Source organism: Pan troglodytes, chromosome 1 (genome assembly GCF_028858775.2).
Source record: "Pan troglodytes isolate AG18354 chromosome 1, NHGRI_mPanTro3-v2.0_pri, whole genome shotgun sequence".
Taxonomy (NCBI): domain Eukaryota; kingdom Metazoa; phylum Chordata; class Mammalia; order Primates; family Hominidae; genus Pan; species Pan troglodytes.
The window spans coordinates 174,724,997-174,748,225 of NC_072398.2; the positions used below are offsets into that span (position 1 = coordinate 174,724,997).

Below are 23,229 nucleotides of genomic sequence, written 5' to 3' on the forward strand. Positions count from 1 at the left end.
CCTTCCCCCAATGAGGTTTTCACCCCATTGTTCATAAGAACTTTTATCGTCCAGGTCACCAGTTTTTACATGGTTGAACATAACGGTCAATTGTCTGCTCACTTTTTATTTGGTCCAATAGCTGATTTCATTGATTCTTTCTTCACTTAGCTATATACCACACTCCTCTGGTTTTCCTCTCAGCTTGCTGGCTAGTTTTCCTTTGTGCTGGCTCCTTATAACTCCCTGACCTTTTAATATCAAAGTGTACCTGGGTTCAGTCCCAGGCCCCATCTTCTTTGTCTCTCTCCGCCCTTTTGACAATGTCATCCAGTTTCATTGATTGGAATGTTATTGTTATGCTGACAAGTTCCAAATTTATGTTTCTAGCCCTGGACCTCTTCTGTGAATTCTAGACTCTTCTTCCAAATGCCAATTTGACACCTCATCTGGGTGATAAAAGAACCTGACTTCAGCTTTCCGGCAACTGAACTCCAGCATCCCCCTGCCCCTGCACAAGATCTGTTTTTCTCACAGTTCTCCTCATTTTAATAAACACTAACCCCTTTCACCTAGCTGCTCAGACCAGAAAACTTATTGCCTTTCCCATGTCCTCTCTTTTTCCTAATCCCCACATTTAATCTGTCAGCAAGTGCCTTCATAATACACCCAGCATTTGCCCACCTCTTATCCCACAACTGCCTTCATTCTGTGCTAAGCCGCCATTGTTTAGTGCCTAAATGATTTCATCAATAGGTCTCTGTGCTTCTGTTCTGGTTCCCCTGCTGACTCTTCTCAACTCCACAACCAAATTAATGCTTTTAAAATACATGCCGGTTGATCTCACTTTGCTGTTCAAAATCTCCAATGGCCTCCCATCCCATACAGAGAAGAGGTCAATCTTTACAATGACCTTCAATGCTCTGTACTCTCACCTCCCATCTCTGGCCTCATCTGCTCCCACCATCTCCTTCACTTACACTGCTCTACCTACACTTGCATCAGACTTGATTCTAAAATACACCACTCTGGGTGACTTAGACGCTTTGGGCTGCGATCAATAAATTTCTCAGGAGTTCTGGAGGCTGGAAGTCCGGGATCAAGGTGGCAGTTTGATCAGTTTCTGGTAGGTGCCTTCTTCCGGGGTGTGGACAGCCAACTTCTTATATACTCCTATGGAGTAAGAGAGCTCTCTGGGGGTCACTTTTATAAGGACACTAATCCCATTTTTGAAGGCTCCCCCCATGATCTAATCACCATCCAAAGGCCCCACCTCCTGATACCATCACATTGGGGGTTAGGGTTTCAACATATGAATTTGGGGAGGACACATTCAGGCCATTGACTGTAGCAGATGATCATTTTTCTAACTTGGACCCTTAATATTACTGCCACCTCTGGGCCTTTGATGTTTCTTCTGCTTTAATGCCTTACACCAGGTATCCCTCTAGTCACTCTTTTATTTCCTTTGAGTCTTTACTGCAAAGGCAACTTCCGTAAGAGGTCTTGGAGGAACACTCCTTAAGGTATCACCTTCCTTCTCCCCCAGCACAAAATGTATACTCTATCTCCTTTTATGCTATTTCCCTATAGTATTTTTCATAACTTGATGCACTTCATATTATACTAACTTATTTATTATTTGTCTTTCACCCATTTAAATATAAGTAAACATAGGAGCAAAGATTTATTTTCTGCATCCCTAGTGCTTAGAAGAGTGTCTAAAATATGACAGGTGCTCAATAACTATTTTATGAATAAGTAAATTGAATTAGAGGAGTTGGAGTGAAGGCTGAAGTCTGGTTTTCAAGAGGATGGCATCATGATGCTTTTGTAGGGGCCCACTGTGGGAAGCTAAGGGCAACAGAAGTGGATCTCCTGTGTGGATGGATCAGGGGTCATTCAATTCAGCAAACATTTATTGAGGGCTTATTCTACATTAGGAGAGTTTCAGAGCTGCTTCTGACCTGGAGAAGCTCACATGCTACCGAAAGACAGGAATATAAACCATGATGTTAAGCAGAATCATGTGTGCACAAAAAGGAAGGATAAACATGGGGAGTAGAAGCAGAAAGGGAGGAGAGATTTGTTCAGAGGAGGAAGGGAGACTTACCAGGGAAACTTCCACAGAGAAGGTGTCATGGCATTGCTTTTGTATCAGATGAAGAGAACTTCAATAGAGGGAAGGTGGAGTACAGTGCACAGCATGGAAATAGAAACGAATAGGATGTGTTTGGTCAGTGGGGAAGAGATCATCATGAGTGCCTCATGAAGTAAATGGGCAGAGTTAGTGAGATACAGACAGGTAGGTGAAAGCCAGACCATTTGGGTGAGGGGAGCAGTGCCGTGTTGGAGAATTTGGCTGTTATTCAGTAGAGAGCTGATTACATTTTGGAGACCTTAAGTGATGTGATGTAACTGACTTTGTAACATAATAACTCAGTCTGAAGCAATGGAAGAGACCAGAAATTTCAAAATCAGTTAGGAGGCCATTTTTCAGATGAAAGGTTATGAACTTAAGGTGAGTAATGGACATCTACTTGCCCATTGTCTTCATTCTTCACCTACCTAAATCCTTACCACCTTTTAGATTGAACACTTCTTCTAGGAGGCCTTCCTGAGTTCCCCAAGATCCCTTTTTGTGCCTTTAATCTGTTAATTTGTTCATTCATTTAGTCTACAAATATTAAGTAAACATCTCTTTGCTACAACTGTGACAAGTGTAGTAATGCAATAATAACAAAATAGATATGGATTATACTAAGGGCTAGAAAGGAAAAGAATAAAGGGGGATATAAGGAAATAAATAACAGGAAAACTTAATTTAAGGTCAGGAAACTCCTCTCTAAGGAAGCCACATTTAGATTCTTTGACTGAAAAGCAGATGCTGACCAAGTGAAGATAGGAGAGGAAAACCAAACCAGGCAGAAGAGATACATGTGCAAAGGCACCACAGTGGTGGGAAGAGTCTGTTTCCCTTTCTAGAATATAAGTACTATATCTTTAGCACTCAGTAGAGTAGCTGGGGCATAATAAGTGCTTAGAAAATATTAGTTTAGTGAATGATTCTAGCCATGAGTCAAGTCTAAATGTGATTGGCTATTTAGCAGACACCTTGGAGCCTGTCTCTCCAAATACAATATGATTTCATTCCACTGTGGCTTGTATTTAATTCAATTATTGATATGGGCAATAACAGTGATCACCCCTATTCTTGGATGCAACCTGGAAATAAACAGAAGAAATCTGGTGTGTGTGTGTGTGTGTGTGTGTGTGTGTGTGTGTGTGTAACCGAATTGTAGAGTTACTTGGTTGATTATAACACTAGCTCTCATAAATGATTTTTATTGCAAAATTTTTTTGGCGAGGAATCAGCTTAGGAGGGTTTCAGAGCTGAAAACAGCTCTGGAAATCAGGTTTCCTAACCCTTTGTTATAAATTGAGACCTAAAAAGGCTTACTGTCTTGTTTGTGGTTGGACATATGGTTATGCAAAAATAGTAAGGCAGGGATATTGGAGGTAAGAGGAAGTTTTCAAAGCCTGAACAATAGTTCCTCAATGCTCAAAAGGCTGAGAAAGAATTCTAATGGGTAGTGGGGCCGGAAGCGGGTGGGGAGCAGGATTATTGGTAAATGATAAAAAAAAAAAAAAAAAGTTCTGAATTTGCTCCTAAAAAGAAGGAACTAAAAAGGGACTGTTTTTTTTTTTTTTTTCCAGATATGGCCTTTAAGACTGTGAAATAACAGAAAACCCAAATGAATCTAGTTTACTTCAGAGAGCTGTAAAGATTTTACAGAGGAATTTTCATTAGTCTTTGCTTTTTCTCCAGGACCCAAGTGACCACCTGGTAATTACTTCAACAGCAGAGCGACTCATACAGCCAGCAGTCCACTTTGTTCTTCTATAGATCCTGCCTGTGGTGTTGGATCTAACAGCTTCTTCCCTGACCCAAGATTATGAAGGATTTCTCCTGTGTTCTCTTCTAAAAATTTTATATTTAGGTATATAATCCATTTTGAGCTAATTCTTTTAAATAGTGCAAAGTATGGATTGAAGTTCTTTTTTTTTTTTTTTGCAGATACATATTTAATTTTTCCAGCACCATTTGTTGAAAAGACTAATGTTCTTGCCTGAATAGCCTTTGCATTGTTGTTGAAAATCATGTTCACACATGTACACATTCCACTGATCTATTTGCCTCTTTGTGAAAATACCACTATTTTGATTAATATAGATTTATAGGGAGTCTTAAAATCATATCTTAAAAAGACAGTGGAAGTTATTTAACCTTACTCTTGCTTTTAGAAATTGTTTTGGATATTCTAGATCTTTTGTGTTTCCATATAAATTTTATAATCAGTTTGGCAATTTATTTAAAATATTCTTCTGGGATTTTGATGGACATTACACTGAATCGATGGATCGCTTTGGGGACAACTGACATCTTGACAATATTGAGTCATCTAACATATGATCATGGAAATTGCTCCATTTATTTAGATCTTCTTTCAAATCTTGAAGCAGTGTTTTGCGTTTTCAGTGTATAGGTATTTAATAGATTTAAAAATATGATCCCTAAATATTCAATGTTTTTGATGCTATTGGAATTTTAAAAAATTAATTTCTGTTCTGAGGAAGGAAAATAATAAAAGATTAAACAGGAAAAATAAAAATAATCAAAACAAAAGATAAATCATTGACAAATATAATAAAAAATAAAATAATAAAAAATATACAAAATTAATTTCTTTTTTTTTTTTTGCTAGTATATGGATATGTAATTGATCTTTGGATTATTGATTTTGTATCCTGCAGGCTGGTTAAACTCATTTACTTCTAATACCTTTTTTTGGGCAGAATCAATTGGATTTTCTACATAGATGATCATGTCATCTGTGAATAAAGTCAGTTTATTTTTTTATTTTATTTTTTTTTCTTTTAGCACTTTTTTTCTTTCTTTTTTCTTTTTTTTTTTTTAAATTATACTTTAAGGGGGAATTGAACAATGAGAACACGTGTACACAGGAAGGGGAACATCACACACCGGGGCCTGTTGTGGGGTGAGGGGAGGGGGGAAGGATAGCATTAGGAGATATACCTAATGTTAAATGACGAGTTAATGGGTGCAGCACACCAACATGGCACATGTATACATATGTAACCAACCTGCACGTTGTGCACATGTACCATAAAGTCAGTTTAACATCTTCCTTCCCAATCTTGATGTCTCTTATTTCTTTTTGTTGTCTGAAAACTCTCTTAAGAAGTAAACCAGGGCAATCATGGGATTCAGCTTTTTTGTTTCTCGTGTCTTAATGATTACTCTCTGCTTTTGCCTGATGTTCACTGCTTTGAAGACCATTATTTCACATACATAGTCTGGTTTTTGATTATATATGGCAGGAGGGTAAATCCAGTGTCTTTTACTCCATCTTGACCAGAAGCAGAAGTTTTCCCAATCTGCATTTAAGATAAAGGCAAAAGATGAGATTTTAAAAATATTCTTCAGATCTTTTGGCAAATTCATATCCACTGCCTGCAGAGCTTCTTGAGTCCATGTGTTTAATTTCTCATGGGAGCAGATCAAGCATGGAGAGATGCTCTTCCTAGGGGAGCCACAGGGGCCAAAAGATCTGAATTATTTTCAAGGTCATAGTGACAGTAACAAAGCAGTTCCTTCCATATGTGTAGACTTTCATGGTGTATAGAATGCTTTTGCATTCATGAGCTCAGCTGAGCTTCACAGCATCATTAGACAATAATGGCTGTGAGGGGGTGGGTGAGTATTGACAAAGAATTGGATGCTCAGAGAAATGAAATGAATTTCCTAAGAATATACAGCTAAGGAGAGGAGCTAGGGGAGCTGCTACGCGAGTCCTGGGTTGTCTGACTCCTTATCCAACTTTTTTTTTTTGAAGACAATTTTTTTTTTTAAACCACATTTTGTTTATTCACCAGTTGCTGGACATGCAAAAAACACTCTTTTAGCTATTTTGAAATTTCCACTTTATGCATATTATAAACACTACTGCCATGAACATTCACATATAGGTTTTTGTGTGGACATCTGTTTTCAGTTCTCTTGGGTGTATGCCTGAGTATAATTGTTGGGTCGTATGGTAACTCTGTTTAGATTTTTGAGGAACTGCCAAACTTCCAAAGTGACTCCACCATTTTACAATCCTAGGAGCAATGTGTGATGGTTCCAGTTTCTTTACATCTTCACCACTTGTACTGTGTCTGTGAGTCAGTCTAGTAGGTATGAACTATCTTTTCATGTGTTCATTAGCCATGTTGGAGAACCGTGTTCAGATTCTGACCATCTTTTGTCTTTTTATTATTGAATTTTAAGAGTTCTTTATAATTCTGGACATAGGTCCCTTATCAGATACAAATGCTTGTCAATTTAGGATGGGTTACGTCCTGGTAAACCCATTGTAAAGTTAAAAAAATCTCAAGTTGAGACCAGGCGTGGTGGCTCAGGCGTGTAATCCCAGCACCTTGGGAGGCCAAGGCAGGCAGACCACGAGGTCAAGAGATCGAGACCATCCTGGTCAACATGGTAAAACCCCGTTTCCACCAAAAATACAAAAATTAGCTGGGCGTGGTGGCGTGCACCTGTAGTCCCAGTTATTCGGGAGGCTGAGGCAGGAGAATCACTTGAATCCAGGAGGCAGAGGTTGCAGTGAGCTGAGATTGAGCCACTGCATTGCATTCCAGCCTGGCAACAGAGCGAGACTCCGTCTCAAAAAAAAACAAAAAAAGGAAAAAGGAATCTCAAGTTAAACCGTCATAAGTTGGAGGCCATTTGTATATGATTTGCAAATATTTTCTCCCATTCGAGGGCTGACTTTTCACTTTCTTGATGGTGTCCTTTGAACAGAGCATACACGTCTTTAATTTTGATGAAGTCCAGTTTATCTGTATATTTTTCTTGTTGCTTGTGCTTTTGGTGTCATATCTAAGAAACCACTACATAATCCAGGGTTATGAAGATTTACTCCTGTATCTTCTTCTAAAGGTTTTATAGTTTTATCTCCACCCTTCGGTTTTCAAGTATTCTCTTTAGAAATGCCCAAAGACCTTTCTGCCAAACAGAAAAGTCAAGAATCCATGGTGTCCCTCACTTGCAAATGAAGTAATATGAACAACTTCCCACCTAAGAGTCCCTGTATTTACTACTTTTTATCTACTTTTTGATCATGTGCTCAGAAAGGACCTTAGTTCTTAGTGTGGAACAAACAGAATTCATTAAATGTAGTAGTCTAGGAATATTTGCAGAGCTTGTGTTATGTGCTGGGCAACAAACTAGGTGCTGGGGATACAAGTGAGACTACTCAAGTCTGCAAAGAGCTCACAGGCAGTTGGTAATGATCAGAAACAAGAAACTACAGGGGCACCAGAACTGTGATAAAAAAAAAAGTGGCCCCTCATGGTACCATTCCTTCTGAAACTATTCCAATCAATAGAAAAAGAGGGAATCCTCCCTAACTCATTTTATGAGGCCAGCATCATCCTGATATCAAAGCCTGGCAGAGACACAACCAAAAAAAGAGAATTTTAGACCAATATCCTTGATGAACATTGATGCAAAAATCCTCAATAAAATACTCCAAACCGAATCCAGCAGTACATCAAAAAGCTTATCCACCATGATCAAGTGGGCTTCATCCCTGGGATGCAAGGCTGGTTCAACATATGCAAATCAATAAACATAATCCAGCATATAAACAGAACCAAAGACAAAAACCACATGATTATCTCAATAGATGCAGAAAAGGCCTTTGACAAAATTCAACAACCTTTCACAACTCTTCATGCTAAAAACTCTCAATAAATTAGGTATTGATGGGACGTATCTCAAAATAGTAAGAACTATTTATGACAAACCCACAGCCAGTATAATACTGAATGGACAAAAACTGGAAGCATTCCCTTTGAAAACTGGCACAACACAGGGATGCCCTCTCTCACCACTCCCATTCAACATAGTGTTGGAAGTTCTGGCCAGGGCAGTCAGGCGGGAGAGGGAAATAAAGGGTATTCAATTAGGAAAAGAGGAAGTCAAATTGTCCCTGTTTGCAGATGACATGATTGTATATCTAGAAAACCCCATCGTCTCAGCCAAAAATCTCCTTAAGCTGATAGGCAACTTCAGTAATGTCTCAGGATACAAAATCAATGTGCAAAAATCACAAGCATTCTTATACACCAATAACAGACAAACAGCCAAATCAGCCAAATTGTGAATTCCCATTCACAATTGCTTCAAAGAGAATAAACTACCTAGGAATCCAACTTACAAGGGACATGAAGGACCTCTTCAAGGAGAACTACAAACCACTGCTCAATGAAATAAAAGAGGATACAAACAAATGGAAGAACATTCCATGCTCATGGGTAGGAAGAATCAATATCATGAAAATGGCCATACTGCCCAAGGTAATTTATAGATTCAATGCCATCCCCATCAAGCTACCACTGACTTTCTTCACAGAATTGGCAAAAACTACTTTAAAGTTCATATGGAACCAAAAAAGAGCCTGCATTGCCAAGTCAATCCTAAGCCAAAAGAAAAAAGCTGGAGGCATCATGCTACCTGACTTCAAACTATACTACAAGACTACAGGAACCAAAACAGCATGGTACTGGTACCAAAACAGAGATATAGACAAATGGAACAGAACAGAGCCCTCAGAAATAACACCACACATCTACAACCATCTGATCTTTGACAAACCTGACAAAAAGAAGCAATGGGGAAAGGATTCCCTGTTTAATAAATGGTGCTGGGAAAACTGGCTAGCCATATGTAGAAAGCTGAAACTGGATCCCTTCCTTACACCTTATACAAAAATTAATTCAAGATGGATTAAAGACTTAAATGTTAGACATAAAACCATAAAAGCCCTAGAAGAAAACCTAGGCAATACCATTCAGGACATAGGCATGGGCAAGGACTTCATGTCTAAAACACCAAAAGCAATGGCAACAAAAGCCAAAATTGACAAATGGGATCTAATTAAACTAAAGAGCTTCTGCACAGCAAAAGAAACTACCATCAGAGTGAACAGGCAACCTACAGAATGGGAGAAAATTTTTGCAATCTACTTATCTGACAAAGGGCTAGTATCTAGAATCTACATGAACTCCAACAAATTTACAAGAAAAGAACAAACAACCCCATCAACAAGTGGGCGAAGGATATGAACAGACACTTCTCAAAAGAAGACATTTATGCAGCCAGCAGACACATGAAAAAATGCTCATCATCACTGGCCATCAGAGAAATGCAAATCAAAACCACAATGAGATACCATCTCACACCAGTTAGAATGGCGATCATTAAAAAGTCAGGAAACAACAGGTGCTGGAGAGGATGTGGAGAAATAGGAACACTTTTACACTGTTGGTGGGACTGTAAGCTAGTTCAACCATTGTGGAAGTCAGTGTGGCGATTCCTTAGGGATCTAGAACTAGAAATACCATTTGACTCAGCAATCCCATTACTGGGTATATATCCAAAGGATTATAAATCATGCTGCTCTAAAGACACCTGCACATGTATGTTTCTTGCGGCATTATTCACAATAGCAAAGACTTGGAACCAACCCAAATGTCCAACAATGATAGACTGGATTAAGAAAATGTGGCACATATACACCATAGAATACTATGCAGCCATAAAAAATGATGAGTTCATGTCCTTTGTAGGGACATGGATGAAGCTGGAAACCATCATTCTCAGCAAACTATTGCAAGGACAAAATACCAAACACCGCATGTTCTCACTCATAGGTGGGAATTGAACAATGAGAACACCTGGACACAGGAAGGGGAACATCACACACTGGGGCTTGTTGTGGGGTGGGGAGAGGGGGGAGGGTTAGCATTTGGAGATATACCTAATGTTAAATGATGAGTTACTGGGTGCAGCACACGAACATGGCACATGTATACATATGTAACTAACCTGCACATTGTGCACATGTACCCTAAAACTTGAAGTACAATAAAAAAAAGTGGCCCCTCATAATGCAGTGGGGGTTGGGGTGGAGGGCATTCTCCAAAGTGAGTCCTAAAGGAAAAAGCACATGCAAAGGCCTGAAGCTGACAAGTACATGGTATGTATTGAGAACTGCAAAGAGCTTATTATGACAGGGTGATCAGGAGCAAGAAGAGTTCAAGAGAAACAGACATTCTAGAGAGAAGTTAGCCAGAAAGGTAAAGCAGCTACCATGACCATTGTGTTGTGCTAGATGTTGTGGATACACAGTGAACACCTGGCCTTTTGGTGCTGGCACCAGTTAGCACAATTTCATTTCATGCAACTATAAGACCAAGTGGTTAACCTTGGCCTTTGAATATTTTTAATTGACAAATAATAATTGTAGGCTGGGCGTGGTGGCTCACACCTGTAATCTCAGCACTTTGGGGGTCCAAGGCAGGCAAATCATGAGGTGAGGAGTTTGAGACCAGCCTGGCCAACATGGTGAAACCCCGTCTCCACTAAAAATACAAAAAATTAGCTGGGCATAGTGACGGGCGCCTGTAATCCCAGCTACTCAGGAGGCTGAGGCAGGAGAATCGCTTGAACCCAGGAGGTGGAGGTTGCAGTGAGCTGAGATCATACCACTGTACTCCAGCCCAGGCAACAGAGCGAGACTCTGTCTCAAAAAAAAAAAGACAAATAATAATTGTATATATTTATGGGACACTGTGTGATGTTTCATTACATGTATACACTGTGGTATAATCCAATCAGGCTAATTAATAGATCCATGACCTCAAATATTTATCATTTTTTTGTGGTGAGAACAATTAAAAAACCCTGTCTCTTGGCTGGGCACTGTGGCTCACACCTGTAATCGTAGCACTTTGGGAGGATGAGTTGCGAGCATTGCTTGAAGCCAGGAATTCAAGACCAGCCTGGGCAACATAGTAAGATCCTGCCTCTACAAAAAATAAAAAAAATATTGTGAAGACAATTTTTTAGAGAAGTTTTAGGATCATAGCAAAATTGAGAGGAGAGTGCAAAGATTTCCCGTATAGTCCCTGCACCAACACATGCATAGCCTCCCCCATTATCAACATCTGTCATTATAGTGGTACATTTGTTACAATTAATCTATACGAGGAAAGCTATAAAATCCACATTTCATTAGATTTATACCTAAGAATTTCATTTTTAGGAGTGCTAATGAAAGTGGTATTGTGTTTTTAATTTCAAATTCCACTTGTTCATTGCTGGTCTATAGGAAAGCAATTGGCTTTTGCATATCAACCTTGTATCCTGCAAACTTGTTATAATTTTTTATTAGTTCCGGTTTATTTTGACAGTTCTTTCAGGTTTTTTATATAGAAAATTATGTTATCTGCCAACAAAACCAGTTTTATTTCTTCCATCCAATCTGCCTTTTATTTCCTTTTCTTGTCTTATTGCATTAGCTAGGGCTCCCATTATGATGTTAAAAGGAGTGGTGAGAGGGGACATTCTTGCCTCATTTCTGATCTTAGTGGAAAAATTTCTACATTCTCACTATTAAGTATGATATTAGCTATAGTTTATTTTAATAGATATTATTTATCAAGTTGAGGAGGTTCTTCTCTATTCCTAGCTGAGAGTTTTTGTCATGAATGGGTATTGGGTTTTATCAAATGCTTTTCTGCATCTATTGATTTGGTCAAGTAATTTTTCTATTGGGCCTGTTGATGTGATGATTACATTAATTTTTTTTTTTTTTTGAGACACGGTCTCACTTTGTCACCCAATATGGAGTGCAGTGGCTCAATCATAAATCACTGCAGCCTTGACCTCCTCTGCTCAAGTGACCCTCCTGCCTCCGTCCCCTGAGTAGCTAGGACTACAGGCACATACCACCACACCTAGCTAATTAAAAAGATTTTTTGTAGATACTGGGTCTCACTTTGTTGTGCAGGTTGATTTGGGCTCAGGTAATCCTCCTTCCTCAGCTTCCCAATGTGTTGGGATTACAGGCATGAGTCACCATGCCTGGCCAATATTAATTGAATTTTGAATGTTGAATCAGGCTTGCATTCCTGGGGAAGAAAAATCTCACGTGGTTACAGTGTATAATTCTTTTTATACATTGTTGTATTCCATTTGCTAATATTTTGTCGAGGACTTATACATCTATATTCATGAAAGATATTGGTCTGTAGTTTTCTCGTAATAGGTTGTTTTCCTGTAGTGTTTCCCAGTCTGGATTTCACTGATTATACCTCTGTGGTACAGTTTAACATGTTCTTCTGTCTTCTGTAGTTCCTAAAAATTTGTTTGGTATTTCACTCTTTTTTGAAAAATAAAAACTTATTATGGAGAATTTCAAACATACCAAAGCAGCTAAAATTGTATAATGAATTCCCACATATTCATCATGTGGCTTTAATAGTTACCAACTCCTGGGCACTCTTTCTCTATCTATACCCCAATCTACTTACTGCCACTTCATACTAATAAATCTCAGCTGTAATATAATTACACAGGTAAATATTTCAATATGTACACTAAAAGATAAGGGGTATGTAAAAATATATACTCATAATACCATCTTATGTCTAACATTAGCAATCATTCTTTAATATCATCAAGGATGCAGGACATCTAAAAATTTATAGTGGTCTCAGAATGTCATAATTTTTTAAATAGTTAATTTGAATCAGGATCCAGTAAGTTCCCCACATCGTAATTTTAATGTATATGTTTCTTCTCCAACTTGTTTTCTTCCTTTTGTAATTTATTTGTTGGAAAAAAAAACAAAACAGGTTGTTTGCCTGTAGTGTTTCCCATTCTGGGTTTTGCTGATTGTACCTCTGTGGTACAGTTTAACATGTTCTTCTGTTTTCTGTAGTTCCTGAAAATTAGTAGTTGTAACTAGAGGTTTGATCAGATTCAGGTTTAATTTTTTTATTTTAACAAGACAACTTTATAGGTGGCACTGTGTTCCTCCTCAGTAGGCACATAGTCTCTACTTGTTTTTCGTGATGTTAGCAGCCATTGATGCTTAAAGCCTTAATTCATTGTGGGCCGCAAAATGGTAATATTCTAATTCTATCACTTGTCTGGAATTTTTTTCCTATATATTCTCATATATTCTACAAAGTGACTTTAAACATATTAGCTTATCTGCTTGTAAATAACCCTTAAGGTAGGACAGATGTGTATTAGGCTGCTACAAAATGGCCCTCCAGAGAATCATGTTTCTCTGTGACCATGTTCCTTTTTGCAGTTTGATTTTGCCTTCCTCCCATCAAATGGTTGGGGTGGACTCTCTTTTCCTTGTCCTTGATTCTGGGCTGGCTGTGTAACTTGTTTTGACCAATAGAATATGTAAGAATTGATACTGTGTGAGGCTATGCTACAAGAGACTATATATTTTCTGGTTTCCCCCTCTTGGAACATCACTGTCATGTAAAAAGGCCCAGTCTCACTCCTTGAGTATAAAAGACACTATACAAATATAGATGCTCAGAATCTTAGCTGTGTCCCTTGAGCCTAGATCTCAAATGACCCACCAGTTAAGTGCTGCTCCATGAATGGGCCCAGGCAAAATCACCAGAACCGCCCAACCAACACAGAACTGTAAGACATAAACTCCTGATATTTCAAGTTACTAAGATTTGGGGTGATTTGGTGTGCAGTAAAGGCTAATGAAATAGAAGGAGGTTATCTACATTTTACGGATGAGAAAAATAAGGCCCAGATAGGGGATACATCCAACCTACAGGGCTGTAGGACAAGATAAGAGTTTAGGAATTTTAACTCCTAATTCAATGTTCTTGCCATTTATATTTTCCTTTCTCTTTCCCAAATGTACTGGCCATCTTAATCTAAACTCTGTTATCTCACAGCAACCTCTGAGGCTTCCCAGCACATCAAGAAACCCTATGAACTGAGCTGCATTTAATAACTAGCTATTAGCTGGGGCTCTAAAAACTTTGTTAAGGAAAATAGAAACTGAACATCTTTAGTAAAGTTTCAACCTGGGCTCTACTTTTAACTCCTATCATCATTCAATCTTTGGAAACAAAAACTTGAAAATTACCAAATTGGGGGTGAATATGAGGAAAGGCTTGCAATGTGCATAGTGTTAAGGGCTTAAAAAAAATACCCAAGCATAACAACAACTCTCTGTGTAAGTCAAGTAAGTGTTGACTGATTCTATCAATTTGTAAGTCCAAACAACTTCCAGATGGTTCAAATAATAATAAAAGTATCTTATATTTGATTAGTGCCTTTCAGTTTACAAAGCGGTTTCACATCTGTGTCTTCATTCCAACCTCACAATGGAGCCTGTCAGGAAGGTAGGCTAGGGGTCATCACTTCTGTTTTTCTAGATGAGGAAACTGAGTCCTATAAGAAAAAGTGACTTGCACAAAGCCAATGACTACGCAACTAGAAGAGGCAAGATTAAACCAAATCTTCTGATTTCACGGTCAACAATTTTTCCACTACCTTGCCTTTATTCTTGCCTATAAAGTCTCCTGAGAAAATCCTCTATCCATTTCCATTTTAATAACATGAAAGATGTAAGCAAAAATGATAAGAACACAAAATGGAGGAGCTCACAGCCTGGCAGAGCAATAGATATGGAGACACATCCTTAGGACAACAACAACAACAATAATAATAGTAATAGTTAACATTAATGGAATGCTGTATGTCTAATCCTGTTCTGAAAGTCTTACATATCTGATTGAATTATCAAGACAATTGTATAAGGCCTGAACTGCTAGTATCCTCATTTTATAGATGAGACAACTGAAGCATAAACATATTTTAAGTAAGGAACTTCTTAAACACAACTTGTATGTGATAGAGCTGAGATAGTAAGTTTGATAGTAAAATCTTGTAGAAGGTGAACAGGAACACAAAGAAGAGGATTCCTAGTTTCTCAGGAAAAGTCTGGAAAGGCTTCATTGAAGATAGTTTACATGGATTAGGACATGAAGGATCTTGGGTTTGTCAGGAGCCATGGGCAGTGTGATGGGCAGGTGGCATGTTAGAGAATGGCACGGTCATGGAATCAGGAACAGTTCAATATGCTGAAACTTACTAGCAAAGTGTTACTACACAGAGAGATACATAAACAGACAACCACAAGGACAGTTGCAACTCATGTGCTTGTACAATAATGGGTGGTTTTGGTATTTATTAATCTTTTTCACCTCAGCACAGCAGAACTCTCAGACCAGGAAAGCAAGGCTAATGTGTTTCTCTTGTTCAGTTTCGGCTAGGTTCATTAGCTTGCTTCTGTATCCTTCGGCCAACTTTCATTTGGGATGTTGACTCTACAGTTTCACGCTAGTCCATGCTTGGCAGACCACTTCTCAGTATCAGTGCTCATTATCATTATTATCAAGAATTTTAATTAGTATAATTACCACCAACATACATTTTGATTAATGCTAATTAACAGTAAGTTCTAAGTTTCATTATTATAACTGAGATTTAATAATGTAATTAATATACCAATTAATAACATATTTATATGGGATTTAATTTGCAAAGTGTTTTCAGATATAAAATCCCACTTGATCCACCCCGAAACTCCAGATAGTTGGCAGGGTGTGGGTTATTAACCCCATTTTATAGACGAGGAGGCTTAGGTAAGAGAAATACCAAAACCCATTCAGTTTCCTGCCTCCCGGTCTAGTTCTATTTCTTCCTCAATCTCTCCATCTACAATTACTTTGAGTTTCACCCCAAGGTGAAGACTTTCCACCGCCATGGCATGTCTCATTCATTGTCCTACCTACAGGAAGATAGCAAGAGATTTAAAAGGAGTGCAGGCTACAGATCCAACTTGGGTATCAATTCTGCTGTGCTGTATGTGAGCTGGGCGACTTTGAGAAAAATCACTTAATCTCTCTGAGTCACAGTTGTGCCTTCTGTAAAAAGATGATTGTGTTGTCTACCATATGTAGAGGTAATATATTTAAAGCAGTAGTCAATAAATGGCAGCCATTATTATTGTCTCTCTTGGGTCCTAACTGCTGGTGCCCATGAGGAGCATCTCTCCTATAACTAACTGCCTTCAATTTAATGCTCACAAATGCAATAGGAGAGCCTTCGTGATATTAAGTGAGAGAACAGACCATCTTCTGGGCTAACAGCCACTTTGGAGCCTGACTCCCAATTTTCTCAAATACCTACCCACTTTGGCCAATTTTTTGTATCTCACAGACTGTAGTTCTCTCTCTCAGGCATTCGTGGTCTGGGAAAAAAGCTAAGACCATGAAGATCCTTATAAATGAGTGGGCTTTGGTGTGTAATTGGCCCTATAAAAGGAAACAAAACCACCATGTATTGATATCTACGTGGATGATTCAAGCATTTTGCATATCTTATTGAATTCTCAAAAAAACATGTAAAGAAAAAAATTATTGTTTGTCCCATTTTCATATGGAGAAACAGGCTGAGAGTAAGCGATTTCCCCCCTAACACAAAAGGTCCCATGAGTGACATCACTAAAGTTTGAATACAGGTTTTTCTGGCTCAAAAAGCTGGTGCTCTTTTTACATATCACCTGATAAAACTTTCTCTCTAACCATCTTTCTGCAGGTCCTGGGCTTTCTCTGCTAGAAGAGGCTGAATTCCTGGAGTACCTAGAGTAGAGAGCTGGTGAATGACCTCTTATCTCCCTGCTCTAGCCTGTCCTATGTAACTTGGTCCCAGCCACCTCTCCTGTGGACTTTTCCTTCTTCTGAGCTTTTCCAGATGCTGGGCTGAGCGCAGATTCTGGTTTGATGGCATCTAGTCTGTAGGAAAACATAGTTTGGCTTTGACCAGCACCTGATAGACTCTTCTGCTCTTTTGGACTAGTCTTCTAGACACTAATGGCAGTGGAATTTGACCTTCTGGTCTTCCTTTTATGTTTGCTAAAATAAATGAAGCCAGTAATCTCAACAGATAACCCAGTATTCCCACCACATGGCTCAGGACTGCCCCCATTCGAGGTCTGTGATCCTGAGCATCTTTCACCAACAAATATACCACTACTAATCATTAAGGTGACGGTTTGCTGAAATCCTGCTGAATACTAAGCCAGGTGCCAGTTGTTTCACATAACTTATCTCCAATCCTTTCATCATTCTGCAAGATAGTAATTAGTATTGCAATTTAACATTTAAATGGAGGCCCAGAGAAGTTAAGTAACTTCTCAAGGTAACACAGCACGACACATCATTATCTTCCTTTCATACGTTTTATTTATTTCTTCCTGATTCTTTTCTCCAAATGTATCTCTAAGGAGCTCTCCTTAGCCCTGTCCTCCTCTCTCTTGATGATTTCCCCTGTATTATACTTTCTTCTGGCTTCTGCTCTTATATCTATGTGGATGACTTCTAAAATGGCAGTTACAACAGTGGCCCCTCTACGTTGTCCAAGAAAGGCCTTTAGAAGTCCCATTAATGTCTTAACATATCTTAACCTATCACTTGTCTTTACCCTTAAACCTGCTCTTTCTCTGTCTTTGAGAACACGTCCACTCTCTGGCACTCAGGTTCACAGTGTTGGTATTCTTATGGGCAGATTCTCCTTTTCACTCACCTAATCTGACACTCAGTCACTAAGTCTGGCCCTTCTCCTCCATTCTCTTGATGGTGAGTCCTATTCAGTATCTCATTATCTCCCACCTGGCTGATTGCAATAGCTTTCTTCAAATCTCTCTGCTGTCATTCTCCTTTTCCTCCTCCTTCTTAGACCCTGTGGCAAGATTTTGTCTTGGAAACACCTCCTTGCCTCAGGAGCCGCTGGTAGACCAGCAGCCTCCATGATCCAGCCCAAGCTACTTTCCCAACCTAGTTCCCCATGATTCCCCTGCATGTCCCATTTGTACCAGCAAACCAAGCAACTCACTTTCCCAGAGTATGTACTCAATTCTATTCCCTGAGTGTGCACACACACACACACACACACAGAGTGCAGTTTTGCTTATGATGTCATGGAATGTTCACAAAGGAGGTGACATAGGAGCCAAATCCTTGGGAAAGGAGCAGTTAGGCAGCTGTCTAAGAAGGGGCAGGGTATTAAAAGCAGAGAAAAGCACTTGCCAAGACAATGGTGAAGTAAAAAGAGCATGGCTCATTCAGGAAAATACCAGGATTTCAGAATGTCCATGTGGCAGAGCAAAGTTTGGGAGTCAAATAGACCTGGGTTTGGGTCTTAACTCTGTCACCTTTGTGGTCAGCTGTGTGATCCTGAACAGGTTTCTTAACTTTCTGAATCTCAGTATAATAAAGGTAAAAATATCTCATAGGAAGTTTCTGAGAACTTGTGAAAAACTTTGATGTAGGAGGTATGTAGAGGGTCCTCCCTAAAATTTGGCTATGTTAGTATCATGGTTATGATGATAGAGGAGGATGGATCCTGGTGGTAAGATGGGTGAAAGTGGCAATGTCATATTAGAAGGATATGCAGAAGCTAAATTACAGAGAGTACCAGTAAGTAACTGGGACTCTATTGTCTAGCAGATAGCAGCCACAGAGATTTTATAAGCATGGCTGACATGGTTATATCAGTGTTTTAAGATAATCATCCTGAAAACAGTATGGAGGTGAAGGACTGTTAAGAGGCTGTTTAAACTCTCCTGGGGCAGAGATACGGAGGCCTGGGCTAAGGCTATGACATATTGATGGAGACGAAGACACAGGCTGGAGACATTCCAAGGAAGTCCATCACACGGTCTACTGCCTGATTGCATGTGTGGTTTAGAAAGACGATGCCACAGTTCCTAGTTTGGGCAAATTTGTAGCTGATGGGCTATAAACAAAATGTTGGCTGACAGAGACTTTTCATGACTCTTGCAGTTATTTCCTAAGGATGGAGATTATTCCACAGAGCCTTAATTTCTTTAAAAAGTGCTATCTGAGACATGGCAGTAGGGTAGAACTTGGCCAAATGAAAGAAAAACTTTATTTTCTTTGTTAATCAGTACTTCACAGCATGAGAAAGTTCAGCATAAACCAATTATAATTCAGTATCACTGAACTGGGTGAAATGAAAAAATAAGCAGAGACCAGGTGGTGTCAGCACAAAATGAATTCAGAAGAACAATGTTTATGTCTGTTTTAAAAAACCAAGAAGAGCCCAACACTGGAATCCAGGATAAATTAACTCTGTTCCTGTTTCCTCAGTTAAATTCTGTCAATCTGAGTTCAAAAAAATAGCCTAAAGTATTTGTCTGTCTGCCTTATTGGCTCTTCCAAACATATTATTTCAAAGGACAGATTTTATTTAAATATAGAAAGTCTCAAAATCATGGCACGCTAGAATTATATGAGAGAAAATAATAATAGCTCACCTTTGTTTTGCATGGAGTTTTTCTTAAAGCACTTTTACTTGTCTTAATCTCATTATCAGAAAAGTAGACAAGGCAGAAGGTATTTTTCTCACTTTGCACACAGTAAAACTGATGCACACATTTTGGGAGGCTGAGGCAGGTGGATCACCTAAGGTCAGGAGTTTGAGACCAGCCTGGACAACATGGCGAAACCCCCTTTCTACTAAAAATACAAAAATTAGCTGGGTATGGTGGCATGTTTGGGAGACTGAGACAGGAGAATTGCTTGAACCTGGGAGGTGGAGGTTGCCGTGTACCGAGATTGCACCACTGCACTCCAGCCTGGGCGACAGAGCGAGACTCCATCTCAAAAACAAAACAAAAAACCAAAAACACCAATGCACAGAGAGATTAGGGGTCTTGTCCAAGGCCACACAGCTTACCAGTGTCAGAGGTAGATTCCAGGACTTCCAGGTTATAGCCACTGTTACTTTGCTTCTCATGGAGGCTGAGGCCTAAGGCGGCAGTCACAGGAAGTAGAGAATAGTTAAGTATGGGAATTAAGCACAAGGCTTTGGAATCAGTGTCCAGGATTTACATCTGCATCTACCACTTACTTACTGTGGGACCTTGAGCAAATTAATTGGGTTTTATGAGTCTCAGTTTCCATATCTATGAACTGGAGATGAGCACTACCTCTCGTGCTTGTTGAGAAAATCAAATGAGGCAGTGATAGAACTAACACGCTTTCTCAGTTCAGGGTCTGGGGCATTTGTAATCTCCCACAAATGGTGACTACTGTTATTAATTAAGTGGATACCCTCTGGAGTGGCTTTTGACTCACAAAGAATTTTGGAGACTGACCCTCAATATGCACGGATGGGGTGAGCCCCCCAGTAGCTTGTGTTCCTACTCATAGCTGATGCAGTGATGGGTAAACACGTGACCCACACTGAGCTAATCAGAGGTTTTCCCTTGGATTTCAAGCCCAAAGGAGAGAATGGGTCTCTCTGTAGCTGTGAAGCATGAGGCTCCAGAACTGAGGGCAACCAAGCTCCCACCACATGGAGCAAGAAAGAGTCCATGGGCAGAGAGTTAGACAAGAAGGGCAGAGGGTCTTAGCAGGCATCGTTCCTGAGGGCCAGGTGGATTCCTGCCTTTCTTATGCCTGAGTGCTCAAGATTTCCTTCATTATGTTGGTCAATTCTGACATATCTACCATAAGCTCTCCCTTTGACCTCTTCATTTTTTCCTGAACCTCAACAAGAAGTTGAGCTCTTGTCATTTACAGATAAGAGTCTGGATTAATGCAATTATTGTTTGCCAGTCTTGATTATTTACTTCTGGTGGGACTAGAAAGTCCTTGGAAATAGAGGCACAAGATGATTCCAGAAATCAGGCAGAAAGAATAGAGTTTGGATGCTGGCACACTGCTTACTAGATGTGTGACCTCAGACAGATTCCTTCACCTTCTGGTACCATAGTTTCTTCCTCTGTAGAATGGAGTTCTACCTGAAAATATCTGGCACCCAGATATTTTCAACAAATATTAGCGCCTTTTCCCTCTCCTTTTCACTTCTCTTCCCTTCTGTGACAACGTAGTCACATCAGAACAAATCTTCCACTCTGACCTACATGAGGGTTTGTCATCAGAATAATGTTCCTCAGTAGTATTATTTTTTATTACCAATTCCACTCCCTTTAACATTCCCACTTTGTCTTGGTCTTTCCTTTACCCCCTAGTCCCCATAACACATACAAGTGCTTGCAGTTTCCCAAACATATCATGTTCTCTCTCATCTCTGGATCTTTGCATGTTTAATTTCTTCTCTGTGCACTAGTCAATCCTTCATCCATCAAATTCTTTTGCATCCCTCAGTTGTCTGCTCAAATATTCTTCTTCTAGAAAGTGTTCTCTGACCACCTTCCACCCTCAGGCTAGGTAAGCTGCCCTTTCCCTCTTCTTCCATTGCACAGTGTTTTACCCTATCATGCCACTGAACCGTACTCTATGATTAGTTACCTGCTTTACTTCTGTCTTTCTCTCCTATTTTTCCCCAGCTTATCTCCCACAGTTGCCTAGTTAATATTTCTTCAGGAAACTTTCTTTGACTTCAATGACAATACCAGCACCCCTCTCCACCACCCATTTTACCCACTAATGGTTAAAACTCATTACTGTGTGAGGGTCTCTCACGAAGGTCAGTCTCTGGTTTTCGCTCACCCCTTTGGCATCAGCACCTTGCACATAGTTGGTCCTTGAACATATTCATTGACTGACTAACCTATAGAACAAAGGAATCTCTGAATTCTCTAGAACTAGCATAGGGCCTGTGACACAGAAGGTACTTGCCACTGCCCCATGCTGCCTGCCAAAATGTGGGCAAAACAAAAAACAATAGGCTTTTGTGGAACACAAGACAAAATGGTGGCAAAAATAAGGTAATTCTTTTTTTTTTTTTTTTTTTTTTGATGGATTCTCGCTCTGTTGTCAGGCTGGAGTGCAGTGGCATGATCTTGGCTCACTGCAACCTCCGCCTCCCAAATTATGGTAATTCTAACTGACCATTGGATTGACAGTTTTGAGGTGATGGGGAAAGAATGGAGGTTTGAGGATCAGAGAGTCTGGGTAGGAATTCTGGCTTGACCACTTATTCTTGGTATGATAGGAAAGCAATGTAACTTTTCTGATCTGAAATTCAGTTTTGTCTCTGTACAATGGTAAAGAGAAACGGTAGTGAAGTTATGACATACTATATGTAACATGTTGCCTGTAGAACAAGCATTCAACTATGACTGCTGTAACCCAGATAGTTTTTACCCATACATAGCCAACTGGGCCTTGGCATCTGGATGATCTTCTTCATTTTTCACTCTGTTTGGAACTGTTGTAGCCTCCTAATAAGCAGGCAAATTTTCCACCAACTCCAACCATGGATTTGTCATGAAAGACTGTTTACTGAACTGGAACCACTTTGGCTATATGCACCAATGATCAACATGTCTCTGTGGAAAGAAGCTGAGACTTAAATTCTTTATACTCTAAGTATTCAGAATGAAAAGAGATCCAAATGATTAAAGGCTCCAGAAACCCAGAGACTGTAAAAGTGAGCTATAAAAGAAAGAATGGTTCATCATGGATTTTACTACTCCAGGTTCCATGGAGGATGTAGTTGGTCCAGGCCACCAAATGTGTGAGGGATTTTATCATTCGGCAAGCTGCACATTGTCTCTCTCTGGACAGAGCCAGCTTCTTAGGATTCAGAAGGAGTGCCGAGGCTTGTCTCCCACAGATTAGGCTATGGGAGATTAGGAAGGCCACTAAGCATTGATAGATGGAGACAGCATACATTGTATAGCTGTGCATTTGCCTGTGCTGTTTTTTTCTGCCCAGAACACTGTTCCCAACTTCTCCCCACATACAAAGCTCTTGCACATTTTGTGGAAGGCAGCAGACCAATAGTCAATAAAGAGCATGGGCTTAGGAATCAAACTGTCTTGGGTTTGAATCCTGACCTTGCCGTCTCCTAGCTGTGTGGAAAGTGACTCATCTCTCTACACCTATTTCTCTGTCTTACAAACAAACAAAAAAAACCAATGGGTAGTGGTATTCTACTTATCTGAGAAGGTGTTGTGAAGATTAAATGAGACAATGCATATAAAGTGTTTAGCACATTGTAATGCTAATAAATGATAGCAACGTTTACTCATTCTTGATTCTCAGCTCAGCTCTCTTCTTCGTTAACTGGTGGCCTCAAACACTCCTCTTTAATGTTCTCACTGCTTTTTGTCCAACCCTCCATCATAGCACTTTCCACATTCTATTCTAACAGCCAGATTTTACAATTCAAGCCTTATTAATCAGGAGCTTAGGATATGTTTTCATATCAACCACCTCAATCTATGACTTCAGCTAATCTTCTCCACCCCCTCTCCTCTTCCTGTG

The 23,229-nt window shown here is 39.5% G+C and overlaps 1 long non-coding RNA gene across 1 annotated transcript in view; it reads left to right on the plus strand.

Moving 5' to 3' along the window:
• Nucleotides 1-3,921, plus strand: part of LOC112204411 (uncharacterized) — a 122,342-nt gene extending 118,421 nt beyond the window's left edge. Inside the window, exon 3 of the long non-coding RNA XR_002938065.3 lies at nucleotides 3,809-3,921. This is a non-coding gene — a long non-coding RNA (uncharacterized LOC112204411). The remainder of the gene's footprint in view (nucleotides 1-3,808) is intronic.
• Nucleotides 3,922-23,229: the final 19,308 nt, after the last annotated feature.